The sequence below is a fragment of the Orycteropus afer genome, unplaced genomic scaffold (assembly GCF_000298275.1).
Source record: "Orycteropus afer afer isolate SDZICR_OR568_19922 unplaced genomic scaffold, OryAfe1.0 scaffold00028, whole genome shotgun sequence".
Classification (NCBI taxonomy): Eukaryota; Metazoa; Chordata; class Mammalia; order Tubulidentata; family Orycteropodidae; genus Orycteropus; species Orycteropus afer.
The window spans coordinates 3,491,561-3,514,174 of record NW_006921615.1 but is presented as its reverse complement, the minus strand read 5'-3'; positions in this window follow the sequence as shown (position 1 = coordinate 3,514,174).

Below are 22,614 nucleotides of genomic sequence, written 5' to 3'. Positions count from 1 at the left end.
TAAATAATAATTAATTTTAAAAAATAAAAGAAGAGCTATTTGTCATGACTATGAAGATTATTTAATAACAGTCCCTGGAAGACTGCTTATTAAAGATCTGAGAAAACGTACCTTGTATTGCACAAGAGAATCCAGTTAAATCTGCCCCTGATGCCGGTAACAAGATACAGTTTTTAATTTTGCATGGAAGGGTAAAGAAGCTAACCTAGTCAGTTTTAGATTTGGGTTGTGCTAGGAGGGTTTCAAAAGATTACAAAAGATCTTCACCCCCAGCAAAAATGTAAAAATACATTCCACATGTTTTCATTTCTGCCAAAGGATTTATCTTCAACAGGCAAATAGATGAAGAGACAAATCCTCCTCGTGCCGGCACACATGCATGAACCTACTCATGAGTACCGGCCTGAAAGCAAATGAATTGAGTAGGAGGAAGATAGGAATAAACAGTGCAGGAGGAAGAAAAAAAATGGAGTTTGGAGACAAAATAAGTCAAGGTTTGCTTTTGAATAATGGAAAGCACTGTTAGGAAAGAAAAAAAAATAACAGTAAATCCTATTCACTGATGAAATTTCAGAGCAGACCATGCTTTTTGAAAGAAAATCACTGGCTTTAATTAACCGCCTTCTTACAGAGCTTTGCTCATACATATGTGAAAAAGTCAGCTGCCATTTAATGACAGCATGCTTAGGAGGAGCCTGGAGCTGCAGGGGCTAAAGCGCTCGACAGCAAACAGCAAAGTCAGGCTTTAGAAGTCGTCAGTGCTTCTGTAAAGATTTACAGTTTGTAAACCCACTGAGGCAGCTCTACTCTGTCCGCTATGAGTTGGAATCAACTCGAGGCCAGTGGGTTTTGGTTTTAGTGACCTTGGAGTAAAACCAGTGGGATTTCCTTTTCTTTCATCATTGCAGTAATAACCAAGAAAGACAGGAAAGGAGGGGTGGGAGGTACAATGAGGACAATATTTTATGAATGTGACAACATCTTTGCATTCAAATTTTTGTTGTTTTATTCTGCTGGAGTCTTAGATAGATTATGACAAGGGAATAAAAAGAAGAACTAAACAAGAAGGTGGGATTACAGAAGTCCAGGCTGAAGATAGTTGCTTTTTCTTAAACTGCCTATTCCTCTGTTAATATACCCTTCATTGATTTCTCTTCATTTCAACCCATTTAAGTAGGATTTCTACTTCCTATGGGATCTGACTGATACAGTGAAACTAAAAATATCCCACACTTGAATGAAACTATACCAAAAACCAACCCACTGCCACCTAACCAATTCCCATTCATAGTGACCCCTGTCAGATTTCCAAGGCTGTAAAACTTCACTGAAGCAAACCACTCCATTTTTCTTCTGCAGAGTAGCTAGTATGTTCAAACCACCAATATTGTTGTTAGCAGTCAAGTGCCTTACGCACTATGCTACCAGAGCTCTCCAATGAACTATACTGAGCTGTAATTTTCCATTGCAAACAGATAGATGACTATCATTTTATAGAGGAGAGAGAACAATTTATTATTTATAAAATCATAAGAGAAATAAGGTACAGATTCCAGGTATTATTTCAAAGTCAGAAAGATTTGAAGAAATGAATCAAAATCAACTAGGATGAGTTATATTAATCATCCACTTTTATAATCACCTGAACCACCTGCTGATAAATTTCAAATTCTAAACAGACTTCTAGAATTATTTACAACTAAGTAATGTGAACTCCCTAGAATGATTTATTAAAATTAAGTAGGTCAAAACCACAATTCAGACTACAGCTCCAATAATACTTTTAGATTCTAATTTTCTAAAAGCAAAAGGAAAAGAAATTATTTACTGCTTGAATATTGGAAAATCCACTGCATATGAAAAAGTATTAAAACCCTGTTCTGATTCTAACATGTAAATGTTCACTTTATCATCATACACTAAGCATCTACAGATTGCCCAATATTCATTGCAAAATGTACAAAAAAAAAAAAATCACTGCTTACAAGAATTTTATCACCTTTCAATAGACAAAAATATAATTTTAGAAACTGAGTTTTCAAAGCTTTTGTCCTTTTAGTTTTGGTCCTATTCTTTTTGTAAGTGGTAGCTGGCATTATATATTAACTACTTATCACATTCAACTGAGTTGTGAACTGAGGGTGAAAGTGGGAGAGCCTGAAGGAGCGTGAGAGTTAACAATGTTCTGAGAAATGAAATTGGAGTAGAAATGAACCTGGGAACAGTGGAAGGAAAACAAGGAGCGGTGGATATAGTGAAGGTTAAAATAGGGCATCAACTAAATACCATACTGGCACTTGGGGTTGGTGTTTATAAAATGTTACTTTCTGCCCCCTTTTTTGTATTTTCTGTGGGTCAGGAAGGTGCGTAAGAAAACCTTTCCAGGAAAAGGTGGTGATTATCAACAAGCTAAGGGCTCATGGTTTGATCAAAGCATCTGATTAAGGAGAGTATGATTAAAATGCATACCGCCCATGTAACTTCAGGAAAGGAAAGTTAAAGAAACAAAACGTTTGTTGTCTTTGGATCCCATTTGTCTTTATTCATAAATAACCATAGTTACCTGTTGGTAATTTGATTTGCGTGGACCTTCTCAAGCATGGTGAGAGCTTTCCACTAACAGCACTGCCCCCTAGTGTTCTTTTGCTTTGGTGCAACATAAATAAAAATTCTGGTAGCATAGTATCTAAGGCACTTAACTGCTAACTAGAAGACTGGCGGTTCAGACCCACCAGCCACTCCACAGAAGGAAGGTTGGGCAATCTACTTCCGTAGTGATATTGCCTCGGCAACCCAAGGAGGGGTCGCTATGAGTAGGGTCCAACTCCACGGCATATAACAACAACAATAACAATTTATGAGTATATTGCCATATGAATGTGTAAGATATCTTCCTGTGCATTAGTTAGACATTATATCACAGTCTTTTGTTCTTATAAGAGATTAGTATGTGATAAATTTGCATAATTTTTGTGCATAAATGAGTAAAAAGAGGAGCAAAATTTAGATACTTTTGAATAATTTCTGATTTAATCAACCAAAAGACACATTATCTAATTCTTTTGAACACTTACCATATTAGGTATATAAGAAATATATTAAATGTTAAGTTTGAGTAAGCTTAATTCAATATTTAACTTTTAAAAATTCTGATATTTTATGATACATTTATTAATTTGATCTCTAATTTTGGAAAAATAGTAAAGATTGAAGAGAGAAAGGAGAGGATTTTTAAAGTTTTCACATTTATTTTGGGTGGCATAGTGGGTCAGGCATTTGGCTGCTAACCAGAAGGTCACCAGTTCAAACCTACCAGCTGCTCTCGGGGAGAAAGATGAGGCAATCTACTTCCATAAAGATTTACAACCTTGGAATCCCAACCGGGGTCACTATGAGTCAGCACTGACACTTTGTCAGTGGGTTTTTTAAAAATTGTATTTTAGTCAATGAAATTATGTTAAAGCAAATTCATTCCCATGAAATGTAGGAATACTATTCAGAGCTTTAGATCACAATGAATTCAAAACAAATTCTAATAGTATAGAAACAGTCTATCTACCTACCTACCTATTTAAAGTTTAAAACACTCAGTTGAAAACCAAAAGGTCAGCAGTTTGCACCTACCAGCCACTCAGCAGAAGAAAGACGTGGCAATCTGCTTATGTAAAGATTTACAGTCTCGGAAACCCTATGGGGCAATTCTAGTCTGTCCTGTAGCGTTGCTGTGAGTTAGAATTGACTTGACAGCAATAGTTTTGATATCTCTCTGTTTGTACAAAGAAGGTAGGAAAATGCTTACTATTTTCCCTTCATTTGCTAGTTTTGAAAATAATGATCTGGTTCTCTCTTATATTCCTAGGATGATCAATAGTATTTCATTTTCATTAATTTAACACATGTGTTTCAATGCATTGTGATTATTGTCTTTATTACTGTTCACATTTTTCCATCTTTGACCACTCAAAACTCAAACCAAACTCACCGCTGTCGAGTCGGATCCAGCTCATAGTGACCCCTCTTTGGATTTCCCAGGTAGTCTCACTACGGAAGTAGATTGCCCGATCTTCTTTCTGAGGAGTGGCTGGTGGGTTTGAACTGCCAGCTTTCTGGTTAGCAGTCAAATGCCTTCTGCACTATGCCACCAGAGCTCCCTAAGAGCCTCTTTTAACTTGATTCTACAGTTCTGATATGGCCAAAGCAGCTTTTGATATTTGGGTTCATGTTACACATTTTCTGTCCCAGCTATTTCTTCAAGGAGTTCTGGATACCTTTCAGTGGAAGATGGTATGTGAAGACCACCATCATGGTGCAAGGGACTGGGCATCGTTTCTAAATCTTTTCAGAAAACATAGCTAGGAAATGTTTATTCTAACAAGACACTATTCACTACAAACAAATAATGACACTTCTTATTCATTGTCAAGGTAGAGGTATTTTACTGTGTGTTTTTCTCCCATGTCAAATTTTCAAGTTTTAATGACACCAATATTATTACTCATTTGCTGTATCCATAACACACCCACACCCACACCCACACACATACAAGTCTCAGAATAAATATTAAGGCAACTATCAATGATATTATTACAAGTGTTTAAGATTCTTTGCAGTTGTTTCTGTCCTATGATAACACCCCACTTAAGGTGGACTGTCCAATTATTGGGTGTAAAGTCACTTGCAATAGCTCCCTTTGGTGTACTTCTGCCACCTACTGGACACACAGGTTCAGTTGTCCTGCTTTGCTTTTGATTTTTAGGGATGATGAAGTGAAGTGCAGCCAAAATGTTCCTTGGAAGCGAGAATGGCCAGACTTTGTCTCACCTACTTTGATCATGTTGTCAGAATGGACCATTCCCTGGAAAAAGATACCATGCACGGTAAAGTGGAGTGTCAGCAAAAAGGGGAAGGCCCTCAACGAGATGGATTGACACAGTGGCTGCAACAGTGGGTTTAGGTATAGCAAGGATTGTGAGGCTGGCACAGGACTGGGAATTTTCATTCTGTTGTACACGGGGTTGCTATGAGTCAGACCCGACTCGACGGCACCTAACAACAACAATTATGTTAAAGGTAGGTTCGTTTTATAATCAAAGAAAGTTTTGCATGATTCTAAAGTCCAATTTACAATACAAGTCTAGTTTCTTTACCTCTGTCCCTATCTACTCTTCTCTATTTCCTTCTTCTCCCTTTAGGCAACCATTTAATTTTTAAATGCTATGATTTATCTTTTCATTAATATATTAGATTTTATAAAATTAAAAATTATATATGTATTTCCATATGTACATTTATATTTCCTTCTTTATAAGGTAAATGGCAGTATACTTTATAGATTTTCTCTACTTGGAATTACATATATAAATATAATAATACAACCTGGATTATGGGGTTTTACTTTGTTAACTAATCTGAACAAGTTTTTTTTTTTTTTTAAATAGCTGAGTTAAGTTCTTTTACATTTATTGATAGGATCCAATGTCTGGATTCAGTTCTATCATATTTAATGTTACATATATTTCCATACATACGTATACATATATATGCATGTTCATGTGTATATATACATACGCGAATGAACGAATTCACTGCCGTGGAGTCAGATCCAACTCATAGCGACCCCTCCCCTTGGATTTCTGAGGCAGTGTCACTACAGAAGGAGATTGCTCAACCTTCCTTCTAAGGAGCGGCTGGAGGATTTGAACCGCTACCCTTCTGGTTAGCAGTCAAATGCCATAGGCTCTATGCCAGGGCTCCTTATACATACACTGTTGTTGCTGTTGTTATGTACCGTTGATTTGGACCCGACCCATAATGACCCCTCCGTGGGTTTCTGAGGCAGTATCACTGCGGAAGTAGATTGCCCTGTCTTCCTTCTGAGGTGTGGCTGGTGGGTTTGGACCACCAGCCTTCTGGTTAGCAGTCAAGTGCCTTAAACACTATGCTACCAGAGCTCCCTATACATACACAGACTTATATAAAACTAAACCTGTTGCTGTCAAGTTGATCGTGACTCATAGTGACACTATAGGACAGAGTAGAACTGCCCCATAAGGTTTCCAAGGCTGTGAACTTTATGGAAACAGACTGCCACATCTTTTTTCAGCAGAGTAGCTGGTGGGTTCTAACTTCTAACCTTTTTTGGTTACCAGCCGAATGCTTAACCACTGGCCACTAGGGCTCCTTCATATTCACATACCTATATTTGTATCACTTTTACATTCATGTTCTCTCACTACGTGGTCTGCATTAATGATAGTTCTTGAACTGGTGGTGACCAAGTCATGATAAACTATGTACAAAGATGAAATAAAGCATTTAAAAACCTGTAGCATAGTGCCTAAGGCATTTGACCAGCCACTCCTTGGAAGGAAGGTTGGGCAATATACTTCTGTAGTGATACTGCCTCGAAAACCCAAGGAGGGATTATTATGAATTGGATCTGACTTGATGACAGTGAGTTTGGTTTTTTGGTTTTATGACCTTCAAGCATGTGAGTCTGTATTTTACAAAAGTGTCAGCCTGCAATCTATTAGAAAACACATAAACAAACAGCAAGGAAAAAAAAACAAAAAACACCTGGTCCTTTACCACAGATAATTTGAGAAGCACTGGTCTACATTATTTGCTCTTTCTTGCTTTCTTTAGCATATATTTATATGTTTTTGTATTTAGAAATATCTGTGTTTAATTCCAGTGACTTTTAATTAATATTTTTATATGATTTATGATTTTATTAATATCCTTATATGATACCTTTAGTCTACTTTCTCTTAATAACCTAGTATGATTAAAATTGAAATTACCTAGTGACCTCTTCTTCACCCCTGCCCCCTTTCAATTACTATTTTTATTACTCCCTTTTAAGGACCACTGGTGGTATAGTGGTTAAGCACTCAGCTGCCAACTGAAATGTCAGTGGTTTGAACCCAGCAGCCACTCTGTAGGAGAAAGATGTGGCAGTCTGAATCGACTTGATGGCAATGGGTTTTTGATAGCTTAGAGGTAATCTTACAGCTTATTTTCCTTTCCATATTTTCTTTCCAATCTTTCTCTCTACTTTTAGATAGCTGAATTAAGTCTATTTAGAGAAAATCACCATTACATTTTATACTGCCTCTATTATAACTTATATGTACTCTTGAATTACACAAATAAACACAATTCAATATTTATCATCTGTTCTACTGTTGATACCTCTTCAACCATTTTGGTTGTCTGTGATGGTTAAGCTTCTGTGCCAATTTGGCTGGGCTGTGGTGCCCAGTTGTTTGATCAAACAAAATTCTAAAGGTTGCTATGAAATATTTAAATGTGATTAGCATTTAAATCAGTTCGCCTTAAGTAAAGCCAGTTACCCTCTATAATGTGGGTGGGCTTCATCAATCAGTTGATGGATATAAGAGAAAAACTGGGTGATTTCTAAGGGAAAATTCTACCTTAAAACTATACATAGACTTTCTGCCAGAATGGCTTCAATTAGATTATTTCTGAGTTTTTCTAATTCTGGGTTATGCTATTCTTTCAAAGTATCTATCATTTCCCTTCAACTGACCCCATTTTTTTTTTTTTTTAAATTTGATTTGAAATATTGCATTTTAATTTCCTTCTGTTTTGTTTTCATGTCTTTCTGGCATGCTTTTCTTGTCTCCACAGATATTATTTTCCTCACTCCCTTTTTCCTTCTAATAAAGCTTTGGCTGAAATTCTTCTCTTTGGCTAAAGCATAAGTGTACTCTTAAAGGGAAGGTTAGGCCAGGAAAGCATCTTCTCTTCACAGATCTAGTACTCTCTCCTCTATTGTTTTGGGCAAGTGTTTAAAAATATGGCCTATAGATATGTTGATTACCACTGGTGATTGGAATGCAAAAGTTGGAAACAAATAAGAATCACTGGTAGTTGGAAAATATGGCCTTGGTGATAGAAATAATGTCGGAGAATGCATGATAGAATTTTGCAAGACCAATGACTTATTCATTACAAATACCTTTTTTCAACAACACAAATGGCACTATACACCTGGACTTCTCCAGATTGAATGCACAGGAATCAGACTGACTACATCTATGGCAAGAGGTGATGGAGAAGCTCAGTATCTTCAGCCAAAACAAGGCCAAGAGATCATTGTGGAACAGACCATCGATTGCTCATATGCAAGTTCAAATTGCAATTGAAGGCAATTAAAACAAGTCCATGAGGGACAAAATATGACTTTGATAATATGCCTCCTGAATTTAGAGACCATCTGAAGAACAGATTTGATGCACTGAACACCAATGACTGAAAACCAGAGGAATTATGGGATGATATTGGGAATATCATCCATGAAGAAAGCAAGAGGTCATTAAAAAGACAGCAAAGGAAGAAAAGATCAAAATGGATATCAGAAGAGACTCTGAGACTTGCCTTGAATGGAGAGTAGCTAAAGCAAATGGAAGAAATGACAAGATAAAAGAGCTGAACAGAAGATTTCAAAGAGGAGCTCGAGCAGATAAAGCCAATTATTACAATGAAATCTGCAAAGACCTGGAGTTAGAAAACCAAAAGGCAAGAACATGCTAGGAATTTCTCAAGCTGAAAGAACTGAAGAAAAAATTTAAGCCTCAAGTTGTAATACTGAAAGATTCTATGGGAAAAATCCTGAATGATGTAGGTAACATCAAAAGAAGATGGAAGGAATACATAGAGTCATTGTGCCAAAAAGAATTGGTTGATGTTCATTCATTTCAGGAGGTGGCTTATGACCAAGAACCAATGGTATTGAAGGAAGAAGTTGAAGCTGCACTGAAGGTATTGGCGAAAAACAAGGCTCTAGAAATTGATAGAATATTCATTGAGATGTTCCAACAAACAGATGCTGCACTAGAGGCACTCACTTGGCTATTCCAAGAGATTTAGAAGACAGCTACCTGGCCAACTGACTGGAAGAGATCCATATTTGTACCCATTCCAAAGAAAGGTGATCCCACAGAATGTAGAAATTATCAAACAAAATCATTAATATCATATGCAAGTAAAATGAAAAATGGTTGCAGAAGTATATTGACAGAGAACTTCCAGAAATGCAAGCTGGATTCAGAAGAGGATGTGGAACGAGGGATGTCACTGCTGATGTCAGATAGATCTTAGCTGAAAGTGAAGAATACTAGAAAGATGTTTACTTGTATTTCATTGACTATGCAGAAGCATTCTACTGTGTGGATCATAACAAATTATGGATAACATTGAGAAGAATGGGAATTTCAGAACACTTAATTGTACTCATGAGGAACTTGTACATATGCCAGGAGGCTGTCATTCAAACATAACAAGGGGATACTGTGTGGTTTAAAATCAAGAAGGGAGTGTGTCAGTGTTGTGTTCTTTCACCATACTTAATTAAATTTGTCTGCTGAGCAAATAATTCAAGAAGCTGGATTATATGAAGAAGAACATGGCATCAGGATTGGAGGAAGAGTCATTAACAATCTGTGATATGCAGACGGCACATCTTTGCTAGCTGAAAGTGAGGATGACTTGGAGAACTTACTGACGAAGATTGAAAACTATAGTCTGCATTATGGATTACACCTCAATATAAAGAAAACAAAAATCCTCACAAGTGGACAAATAAATAGCATCACGATAAATGGAGAAAAGATTGAAGTTTTCAAAGACTTCATATTCCTTGGTTCTATAATCAACACCAATGGAAGCAGCAGTCAAGACATCAGACAATGTATTGCATTGTGCAAATCTGCTGCAAAAGACCTCTTTCAAATGCTGAAGAGCAAAGATGTCTCCTTGAAGACTAAGGTGCACCTAACCCAAGCCATGGTATTTTCAGTCATCTCATATGGATGTGAGAGCTGGACAATGAATAAGGAAAACCGAAGATTATTTGATGGTTTTGATTTGTGGTTGGTGAAGAATATTGAGAGTACCATGGACTGCTAAAAGAGCTAACAGATCTGTTCTGGAGGAAGTGCAGCCAGAATACTCCTTGGAAGTGAGAATGACCAGACTTTGTCTCACCTACTTTGGTCATATTGTCAGAAGGGACTATTCCCTGGAGAAGGATATCATGCTTGGTAAAGTGGAGGGTCAACGAAAAAGGGGAAGGCCCTCAACAAGATGGATTGACACAGTGGCTGCAGCGATGGGCTCAGCTTTGGCAGGGATCATGAGGCTGGCACAGGATCAGGCAGTGTTTCATTTTGCTGTTGGAGATGACTTCTCAGCACCTAACAACAACAACAGTGTCTGATATCTGCTGGCTCTTTCTCTCCTCCCCTAGTTTTATCTGGATTTTCTTTTTCCTTTGCTTCTTTTGCCCCTATGATCTCTTTCCTTTTCTATTTGGATTCTATTTCCTGCACTTTCTCCTCAACGTGGGGTTTTGTTCTGGAACAGACTTCTGTAAGAGTCCAGTGAGGCCCAGGATTTGCCAGCAGTCTGGCCTCACCATGGTTCTCTAACATTCTCCCACAGTTTAGGGGTCAGTTCTAGCTGCTCTTCTCAGTTTGGCCCAGTGAGTCTGTTGACAGTAACAAATTCCTATTGATGATTTGGTTTCTCTGTCTTCAGGATAATCTGAGGCCCTTGGTGTCTTTCTGTTTCCTCTAACATATTCGCTAATACCAAGAATGTCTTAATAGCATCAGTAGTTTATTCCAACCCACACCTATTTGGGGTTCATAGGGCTATATTTTCCTACAGCTTTATTGTAGATGTTGTCTGTGAAGTTTTGCTATTTCTATCATAGTTATTCTATTTCTGTTTGGGGAAGTAGAAAATTATGTTACTCTGCCACCATTTTTCAGATTGCTTTTAAATAGCCAAACTTACAGTCTTTTTTTTTTTTTTAACTTTGTTAATAAGCATCTATATGTCTATGCCTATGTTAACAGTTTTTCTTATACATTATACTGTTTAATTGTCCTGGTCATATTGATATACACATATGTTAATATTTGAACCCTCAATATCTCCACAGTTCTGAATCTATTGATAGCTTTTCTCACTTTCCAGGCTCCTATCACCCCTCCCTGGATGAAGAGTCTTTCAGCAAGTCTTTCCCTACTACCATCCTTAGTATTAAAGATGTTGAAAATGAGGTAATGAAATACAGATTCCCTCTCTGATGCGCTTGTCTGATGTGATAAGATCCCCAGTTATAAAAAGCTCTGCTTCTTTTCCTTTCCCAACAGGGGAAGCGCTGACTCTTAATCAAGGTGGTAAAGAACAGGGTTTTAAGAGGCATGATCCCAGTGAGAACATACCAAAATGAGGGGGAATACATGGAAGGAAAGAGTAGTTTGGCAAAAGCTTCCCAGCTGATTCTTGCTGACCCTCCCACAGTTGCATTTGGTGCTTTGGGTAATTGAAAGGGAGAGGGTGTCATGAGAATTGGCCCTGATCCACATCTTCTGCCTGTCCTTAGGCAGAGGTATGAGAAGAGCATGACTAAGATTAAGAGATGGAGGCAAGAGAGAAAAGAACACAGTGGCCCAAGGATCTAATTTCTTTTTAGGCTATTATCTTCTTCTGATAGCTTAAAACATCTCAAGCAGATTTATCTTCAAGGCATTTAAAATGACCTCTGCTTAATGTTCAGTTTGGAAGTTCTTTCCATTCTAAACAGAGAACAATTATTTTTTACAGGTAGGGATAAAAGGCATTGAATGGAAAAGTTTGAGAGGTGACATGTTGTCTGAAAGGTGAAAGTGTTTCTGTTAAAGACTAGCTGATGATTACTAAAGGGAGAACATACAGGAAAGCAGAGGGTGGGGGTGGGAGCTGTAGAGGCACAGAGAAAATTCCAAAGAGAAAGGTGGGGAGCAACAAAGGGAGGCTGGAAAGAGCTGCAAGGTTTCTCCATTTCATAGTTTGTCCACAAGCTTCTTTTGTGGACAAACAGGTGTGTGGTTGTGCAAATAGTCTAGATGGATACCAGGTGGAACCTCAGTGGCCTCCCAGAAGGAAGACCATTAAGTATCTGGGAACATGGGTTGACGGTGGAGAAGGGTCAAAGGACTGATTGCCTGATGGATCCTGATGAATTATTTGAAAGCTTAACAGCATAGAATGTGAAGTATAAATTCTTAGGAATTCACAGAAGCTACTAGGAAACAAACTTTCTAATGTTCTTGTTGTTGTTATGTGCCCTCAAGTCGGACCCAATTCATACCAACCCCTCCTTGGATTTCCAAGGCAGTATCACTATGGAAGTAGATTGCCCAACTTTCCTTCCGAGGAGTGGCTGGTGGGCTTGAACCACCAGCCCTCTGGTTAGCAGTCAAGTGCCTTAGGCACTACTACTTTAAGATCATATCATACTTAAACATGTAATTCACATATATACTCATATGTAAGTAGGGAGTTTTTTCCTGTCTAAGCAAGATTATTGTCATTTTGACTCTGGAGAAACAGGTAACTTTATACTTCTCAGCTGCTTATGTTTTCTCTAGTGTAAATGTTGTTTCTCCTATAAGTAGAGAAGGATCACAGGAATTGAGGTAATTGCAATTCAGTTCTCCTCTCTATAGTATTAAATATTTCAATCATTTTTTCCTGTTTCCTGGATGTGATGGAGCACGTGGATTAAGTTCAGAAAAGCGTGGATGACATGCGCTTGGTAGTTCTTTATCCTTCTTCTTTCCTCCTAGTCCCTTCTTTGTCCCCTCCTTACTTTCTTAGTTAAATTGTTCTTTTTCACCTAGATGTTAACATTATCCAGGTCCCCAAGTCAATGTCAGTTAGTGTCCTGCTTTTAGCTCTGACATATACATAAGAGAATATTCACTGATCTGTAATATGAGAAATCAAGAAAAGGAGAAACCTGATGAGTCAAAAGAGGAAAAATAGGGAGTCACTCAAAAGAAGGTATCTCTATTCTATTAATTTAAGCTACACAGTATATAATAATCAGTGTGTGAAAGACTTTTAGTCCTCATCAAATCCAGCTATAAATAATAGGGCACATTTTTAAAGTTAAGATATTAGTGTTGCTTAGTTTAGAGAAATAGAAATAGTATTGATTTTTGGTAAATTAATATATATTGACCATTTTCCTCGGTACATTTCTTCCCTAGAATATGATTCCAAAAAGTCAGTCAGAAAACTACTTAGCTGACATTTTGGGCCCATAATTGATCCTAGAGGTGTAAGTCTATGTGTGTTTCTGTCATTGTTGTTAGGCAGAATGTGCTGGACTGGGGAAACATAGTAAAAGTTGGTAGTAATTTTTCTTTGCATAGATTATACATGCCTGTTACCTTAACTCTTTCTATTTCAGTTTAGGATAGATGTAGTTTAAGAACTCTCTTCTTTCCTCATTGTTCCCCACCCCAACTTACTGTTCTCAATGTCTCTGTCATCCAATCAGGACTTCTCTCCAGCAGACACACAGCCCCTCCAGTGGCATTTATTGAGTCCCAGGGGAGGTTTAGCCTGTTAGGAACATAAAAAATATTTCAGTTTCCTGGTCACATACAAATAAGACAGGAAGGGGTGCAAAAGCTTACAGAAACGTAGGAATCCCATAATTTTTTTTCCCTTTGTATACTCGAAAAATATGTCAAACTGTTCAACCTCTATTATCATTCTGCTTATTTAAACTTAAAAAGTCTAAAATTGAATTCACATTTTTTTTCCTCTAAATATTTCTCTTTCCTGATTTTTGTATTGTGTTTTGGTGGTATCATAACTCTTAGCCCCTAGTTTTCTACATTCCTTTTATACATTTATTCAAATACTTATTTAACAGATACCTATTCCATTTGCATGTTTTATGAGACACGATACAGGGCTCCCTAGGGTGGTGAGGCAGTGAATGTTGGATTCTCCTCAGGAGTTTCCCATTCAGTGGATCCATGTGGCACACTCTTGACCTCCTGTCAATTCCACAATGGTATCAGTGTATCTTTGGACTTATTTTCTTCTTTTCCATCCCTATTGTAGTCACTCTGAGAAGAAATTACATAGGCACTGTGGCCCAAAATTCTAGGAGGATATAACATGAGAAGGGGAGTTATTATTTAAGGGGCACTTGGGCAGTTCAAACTCACTAGTTACTCCTCAGAAGGAAGGTTGGGCAATCTACTTCTGTAGTGATACTGCCTCGGAAACCCAAAGAGGGTCACTATGAGTCAGATCCGACTCCAGTCAGATCTGACTCCACGCCAGTCAGTTTGTTTTTTTTGTTTGAGTTTATGTTTATTGTTTTTGTTATTAGTTACTGTCAAGTCAGCCCCAACTTATGGTGACCTCATGGAGAACAGGATCAGATCATTGTGATCCATTGGCTAATTTTCAGAAGTATGTTCCCAGGCCTTTCTTCCTAGTCTGTCTTAGTCTGGGAGCTCCACTAAAACTTGTTCAGCATCATAACCACATACAAACCTTCACTGCCTGATGGGTGTTGGTTGTGTTGTAGGTACATTGGCTAGAAACAGAATCTGGGTCTCCCTCACAAAGGTGAGAATTCTACAAGTGAACCATCACTTCATCTGAGTGTCTGTTTAGGAGGATGAAAAACATCTGAAAATGAACAGTGGTAACGGTAAATGTAACTAATGTCATTGAATTGTACACTTGAAAAGGCTTAAGATAGTAAATGTTTTGTTATATATATATTACTACAATACAAAAAATAATGAAAAATTTCATTGTTGCAAGAATAAAAACCTCAGTTTTATCAAAGGGGAAAAGATGTATTTCTGTGTTGATTTGCTGTTCAGTCATTAGGTGGTGATTTATCTCAAGGATTTCTATATGTTTAATACATAAATCCTATTGATCCCAGTCAACATTCACTTTGGAAATAACTTAAAAAATATGAACATGTCTCTTCTTTGTTCAGGTTATTTTAATTTTTCTTTCTATTATTTTTTGTGCAAGAAGGTTTCCTCTTTTTTCTTTATTCTTTTTCTGTCAGTGGCAAGTTAAGATTTCAAATTGAAAAAAAAAGACTATTCATTTGCTTAATTATCATATACACTATTGAAAAAAAAAATGGAGTCAGTAACTAACGAAGCCTCCTATCATGTTTCGTTGGTCTGAAACACCCTACCCATTATGGTTTTTTCAGTTAAACTTTAAGATAGAAAACAATCTTGCCAACTCTGTACAAAATTACACATCTAGTTAAAGTATACTTCACTAAACAAAAATGTCCACATTGACTACGTTCTTTGAGCTTGGCCTTTAAATCTCTGCATTATCTCTAAATCTAAGCAGCAAAGGACTTACCAAAGATTCTGCACAGAAAGCTGTGAAGTTTTTCATCATGCTACAGTTTATTTATTTTTTAAAAATCAAATTTCTCAAAGACAGGTACAGCTGTTGGATATAAATAGTTTCTGAAGATACATCACATTTATCCAAAAGTGGAACTCATTTCTCATGCTTAGAATTTTCTAAGGTTTTGAATTGCTCTGTGAAAGTGTTTTATTCTCACGTTATGAAAGGCAGATAAACCGAAACCAGTGGTGGGGAAAAATTACGATCACAATTTCCATAAGTCTTGTGTTCAGGTAACACAAGTGCTCAAAATGCTGCCTTTTGGGGTTCTATTCTATGTTTTTTGACTTTTGAACCAATGTACAAAATAGGAAGCTGGGTTATTCAAAGGCAGAAGTGGAAGAACAAATGAGTGAAGCTTTGTTAAAGGAAATAGGAAGAATGTGCTCTCTACCAATTTTCTTTCAACTCCACTTGAACTCCAAACTTCTTTTGATGTTTTAGCCTCTGCATGAATGAATAGACATGGATGACCTGGTCATTGCCTCACCAATGCCTGGCATTACTAATCTTTTATGAATAGCATTAACCAGAGCAAGCATTAATTGAAATCCATTATCTCTGTTTTGTGGTGGCTAATGCTAGGTCAATCATAATGCCAGACGCAAATACTTGCCTCAAACCAAACTCACTACCATCGAGTTGAGGTTCTGACTCAAAGCAACTCCCATTGGGTTTCTAAGGCTCTAAATATTTACAGAAGCAGACTGCCTCATGTTTCTTCCAGGGAGCAACTGGTGGGTTTGAACCACCAACCTTTTGGTTAGCAGTCAAAAGCCTTAACCACTACACCACCAGAGTTCCTTAATACTTGCCTAGTTATTACACTCACTCATTAAATAAATGACAATGTGGTCAAATGTGCCTGCTACTCTCCTAGAGATGAAAGATAAAGAAGAACAACAAAGCAGAGTACTTTCCTTCAAAGAACTTAGAACCCAGTTGAAGACACAGATAATAACATGTTACAGCAGGAAGGAAGAGCTCTGGTAGCATAGTGCCTAAGGCTGCTAACCAGAAGGCTGGTGCTTCAAACCCACCAGCCACTCCTCGGAAGGAAGATGGAACAATCTACTCCCATAGTGATACTACCTTGGAAACCCAAGGAGGGGTCGCTATGAGTTGGGTCCAACTCCACGGCACATACCAACAATAACAATAGCAGGAAGGGTTCTCTCTCCACTTTAGCACTTTATTCTCTTCCTATCCTCACTCAATTTGAAATGAGAGTTTTTAACATAATAACACAGAGAGGCTATGCTATGAATGTGACTAATGTTATCATGATAGAGATGAGTCTGTCTTGTAGTTATTCTAATTTAAAGAATGAAAGAATGTTCCCAGAAGAGAACTTTAGATGAATGTGGCTCCTCACCAGACCAGAAAGCAGGAGCAGATAGAGACAGAGCCAAGGGGGAGAGGACAGGGTAGTTCGAAAGAAGAAGAAAAACTCATCAAGGGAGAAAAGGGGTTTGGGACAGCCATGTCTGGCTGACTCTCTAAAGATTGTAGAAAAGGCAAGATATGATTTACAGCATACCCTAGGTTTTGAGTGTGTTGTGTTTCTGGTTGGCACAAACTTCATTTCTCAACTACTAACTGAAAGGTTAGTGGTTCAAATGCTCTCAGAGGCAGCTCTGAAGAAAGGCCTGGTGATCTGTTTCTGAAAGATCTCAGCCTTGAAAATCCTATAGAGCAGTTCTACTTTGCACACATGGGGTCACCATGAGTTGGAATTGACAACACAGCAAGTTTTTTTTTTTTTTTTTTCTGTGTGTATGATCATCAAAGAGTACAATTGCATTGTCTTCTAGTAAGACTTTACCTTCAGGCCCTTCTAGACATCTCAAGACACAATGCAGACTAGTGGACCATGGGAACCTCAGTCTACCTGACCCTGAGACCAGAAGGACCAGATGGTGCTAGGTTATCACAGCCAACCACTTGGAAAGGGATCACAATAGAAGATCCTGGATAGAGTAGGAGAAGAATGTGGAACAAAACTCCAAATCATAAAAAGAAGACCAGGATTACTGGCCTGATAGAGACTGGTAAACCCCCAAGACTATAGCCCCAAGTCATCCTTCAGGCATGGAAGTGAACTCACTCTGTGGCTTCCAGCCAAAAAGACAGGCCTACAAGGTGAGAAATTACACCAGGTAGGTATACTTCTTAGAACACCCAACTAAGGGAGATCAGAAGGGCAACATTTGCATAGGGAGATAGCTCAGAGGGCAGGGATGCATAGGAAAGGACACAGGGAAAAGGTAACCACAGGGAGGAAGTGGGAAGAGAGGTATTACTTTGTAGGGATTATAGTCAATGTCATGAAACAAAATGTGTATGAACTGTTGAATGGAAAACAAATTTGCAATGTAAAGTTTCACCCAAATCATACAAATTGACACAATGCAGTTATGAAACTGAGTAGAGTCAAAGTTTAGCCTGCATCCCTGGTTGGAGACAAGTAAACATAATAACTCAATTCCTTAAGAGCTGAATAGGATGAAAACTCAACTATTCCCCCACCTGGTTAAGATAGATAGGACCCCAGTTGGAAACAAATAAGCAAACACAATAACTCAGTTCCTAAAGAACTGAATGGGACAAAAAGTCAATTTGCACATTCTTTTCTTGTTATTTCCCCTAGAAACAGGTGATAAGCATGTTAATGTGTCTCAGGAGACAACTTGAAAATTAACCTTGGTCCACGGACATGCACAGTGAGACAAACAGGAACAAAGTTGCTGGGAACTAACATTCTCCTCTCTCCCTATGCCCCAATCAGCTGATGACAGGAAGCCAGTGTGACTCATCTGGTGCACAAGTGCACTGCATTTAAAAATGACTGTCCTTTTAAACTGAGGTGAAGGAAATTTCAGCCAATTGTGAACTATTTCATGCCCAAATTCCTGAAATTTTTATGAATATGCATAATGCTCTCTCCTGAAACTTACAAAAACTGTAATTTGATTGAGATTTGGGGAGTCAGATTTGGGTAAAGACTCCTGTCTCCTTGCATTGCCACTTTGCAATAAATAATTTTCTTTCCTCTTAATCACTCAGTATATAAACAGTTTTGGCCTGACTGCGCACCGGGCAGGGACCCATGTTTGGTCCAATTTCAGTTACATAGCATTTCCTTAACTTTCCATTTAGATGAAAATTTGTACCTTTCCAAGCATACATTAAACTAAACTATAGCAGCTACAGGAAAGTCAGATTAAAAATTATTAGGACACTTATGTTAGTTACCAGAAGGCAAACTATACTAGTTAGTACTTGACTTTGTTATTTTTAACAGAAAACCCAGAATAACAACGGTCTAAACATAAAGATGTTTAGATGTTTTTAAAGAAAATCAGTTCAGAAGTGGGCAGTTCAGTGTTGGTATTTGGTTCTTTGGTGTTCAGGGACTCAGATGCATAATATATTTATGTTCTTCCTTTCTTTAGCTAGCTGCCAAATTCAAAGTTACCTCATGTTCCAATATAGCTGCTGTAGTCATCAGGCACAAGGCCAGAAGATGTAAAAAAGAAGGAAGGAAAAAGGGTCAAATTTAGCCACATCAGCTCTTTTTGAAGAGCCAATGGGAAGTCCCATGCCACACTTTTATGGAAATCTCACCAATTAGAACTAAAATGGCAGCATCCAGCTCTGCTGGAAGATAGGAAATGTGGCCTTTCAGCCTCTCTCATTGTCCCTCAAAATAAAACTGGGATTATGATTTTAAGAAGAAGGACAGGACTTGTATTGGGTAAACATCAGGAAGTCTAGACCACACAACTAATGGAAAACTAGATACATCCTGAGAGTTAAAAATACTCATAATTCATTTCATATGTGAATATGAGGGTGATGTTTACTTGAGTATGATGTACAGGTACTATTCTGAAAACCAGTGGTTCTTTTTTTTCCTCTCCTCCACTCCCCACATCCTTAATGCATGTCTATGTACATGCTCCTTCTCTTAAGTAGAGTTTTCTTATAAGAAAATGGATAAATTTTGAAGCAATGAAAAGAATAGGAATCACCCAACTGTGTGAATTGGTACATAGGTGTTATTCCCAATCTTAATTATGGCATTTCAATGGTGTCAGTCCTTTCAGGTATTGCCTCTCAACTCTCTCCATTCTTCTTATGAGAATGGAGGGGCTGCTAGTACTATTTCATGATTCACACCTTTTTCCTGCCCCCTTTATTCTCATTAATAAATGACCTCATTTACCAAACATCTACTGAGTATCTATTATATTTGGTTCTCTGCTCAAACCCACCAGTCACTCCTCAGAAGGAAGGTTGGGCAATCTACTTCTGTAGTGATACCGCTTCAAAAACCCAAGGAGGGGTCACTATGAGTCGAGTCTGACTCGATAGCAAATAACAACAACAGCAATTAGACACACAAAGATGAGAAGAATCCCTATTAGCAGTGAGCTCTTTATCTAGCTACAGGGACCTCAAATGAACATGAAGGTCATATCTTCATAAGCCCTACATGAGAGAAGGCATGTGGAACAAGGAGAGCCCAAAGGAGGTGTGAAAGGCTTGTCTGGAAATGTGAGAGCAGTTTCATGGAAGACGTGTTGCCTGATGCAGGATGAAGTTTAGGAGTTTTATAGATTGTTAAGAGGAGCAGGGTATTGCACATTCCAGATGGTGAAAGCAACACCTGCAAGGTCAGAGATAAATGAAACAGCCAGAAATAGTCTGAAATGGATGGAATGTAAGGTGTGATGGTGTTGAGGACACTAATAACAAAACTGGTAACGTAGTGCTTAAGGCACTTGACTGCTAACCAGAAGGCTGGCGGTTCAAACCCACCAGCCACTCCTCAGAAGGAAGGTTGGGCAATCTACGTCCATAGTGATACCACTTCAGAACCCAAGGAGGGGTCGCTATGAGTCAGATCTGACTTGATGGCACATAACAACAACAACTTCTGAGAGAAAACAGAGGCCTGTTTTAGTTTTCTAGTGCTGCCATAACAAAAATATTGCAAGTGGGTGGCTTGGAAAGAAAAAGAGTCTATTGTCTCACAATCTTGGAGGCTAATAGTCTGGATTCAGGGCCTTGGAAGAGCTAGGTTCTGTCCATTCTAGGGGAAGGTCCTTCCTTCTTTCAGCCCTAAGCATTTCTTGGCATTCCTTGGTTTATAGACAGACCTTTACATGGTATTTTCTCCCTGTGTGTGTGCATCAGTCTGTGTCTGTTTTCCCTTGTTATAAAACACCACGCAGAAGGGATTAGATTTAGGGCCCACCATACCCGGCACTTGACTGCTAACCAGAAGGCTGGAGGTTCAAACCCACCAGCCACTCCTCGGAAGGAAAATGGGGCAATCTACTTCCGTAGTGATACTGCCTTGGAAACCCAAGGAGGGGTCGCTATGAGTCGGGTCCGACTCGACGGCACACAACAACAACAACAACAACAACATACCCCAGTATAGAAGCTCTGGTGGCGTAGTGCATAAGGCATTTGACTGCTAACCAGAAGGCTTGTGGTTCAAACACACCAGCCACTCCTTGGAAGGAAGACTGGTCAACCTTCTTCTGTAGAGATACCACCTCAGAGACCCAAGGAGGGGTTGCTATGGGTCCGCACCGACTCATCAGCAGTGATTTGGTAGCATAGTGCCTAAGGCACTTGACTGCTAACCAGAAGGCTGGCAGTTCAAACCCACTGGCCACTCCTCAGAAGGAAGATGGGGCAATCTACTTCCGTAGTGATACTGCTTCTGAAACCCAAGGAGGGTCGCTATGAGTCAGGTCCAACTCGACGGCACATAACAACAACACACCTCAGTATTACTTCATTGGTATAATGATTTATTTCCATATAATAATATTTTATTTCGATAAAGGGTCACATTTACAGGTACAGGGATTAGGACTTCAAAATATATTTTTCTGGGGACACAATTAAAATCAAGGCCATAGGGCATTAATACAGCACACTCTTCAAATGTAATGGCATCTGCTTCCATTTTTATTTCTTACTCTGGTATTTCATCTCCCCACATCCAATAAACTTTTTGACTCTATCTACCAAAATTATCTTTGGACTATTTATTCACTTTGTACCCCACTGATACTATCTTAATTCAAACCTTACCACTTTTCACCTGGGTGATCACATATGTCCCCTAATTGCATCAAGCATTCACTTCACTTCACCTCTCCTACCTTCTTAGATATCCTTCACCAAGCCAAAGGAGTGGATTGTCTAAATGCAAATCTGTTTATTATACTCACTACTTTACAAAACAAATATTTCAGTAGATCCTCAAGCCTTTAGGCAAATGCAAACTCCTTAGTTTAGCAATCCAAGTTCTTGTTGACATACTTCTGCCTGCCTTAGACTGGTTCACTGCCATTCCCACACAGATAACTAAGACTCCAGCTATTCTGAATACTAGCTATTGTATGACTGTGCAATGTTCTTACAAAACAAAAAACAAAAACCTCTGTAGGGCAGATTGTTATGAGCTGGGCTTGGGAGGGTTACACATCAATTCCATTCTAGTTTTGTGGACTAGAATTCAGGGATCAGGCCACATCAACAGCAAGGTTACTGAGAAATGCAGTTTAGCTGTGGGTATACCAAAACCAAACTCACTGCTGTCAAGTCAGATCCGACTCAGAGCGACCCCACCTTGGGTTTCCGAGGTGCGTAGTGCCTAAGGCACTTGACTGCTAACCAGAAGGCTGGTAGCTCAAACCCACCAGCCACTCCTCGGAAGGAAGGTGGGGCAATCTACTTCCCTAGTGATACTGCCTTGGCAACCCAAGGAGGGGTCGCTATGAGTCAGGGCCCACTCGACAGCACATAACAACAACAACAACATCACTACAGAAGTAGATTACCCAATCTTCCTTCTGAAGAGTGGCTGGTGGGTTTGAACTGCTAGCCTTCTGGTTAGCAGTAAAATGTATTAGGCATTACGTCACCATAGCTAGCTATGGGTATAGGGACAACAGAAAACAGATCATACTGATCAGCAGCAGTCCGTTGTGGATCTTCTTTACTGGTTTTCTATAAATCTTAACTGAGTCCTTTTATGTTCCATTCTATAAATTTTAACAGCCTTATTTAGAGATTGCTCCGATTTTATATTCTTGTTTTATGATTATAATAGAGTTTCAAAGTTCTGTGAAAATACTAATTTAGCAATACTAAATTCTAATTTCTAAAACTTTTTTTTTTTGAATTATTTCTCTTTCTGTTGGGGTTATTTATTTATTCTGGATGTTAATTTTAGTTTTAATCCCTTTTACTTTTGGCTTTCCTCAAAAAATTATTGCTAACATTTGCGTACTGTATATCAAGTAA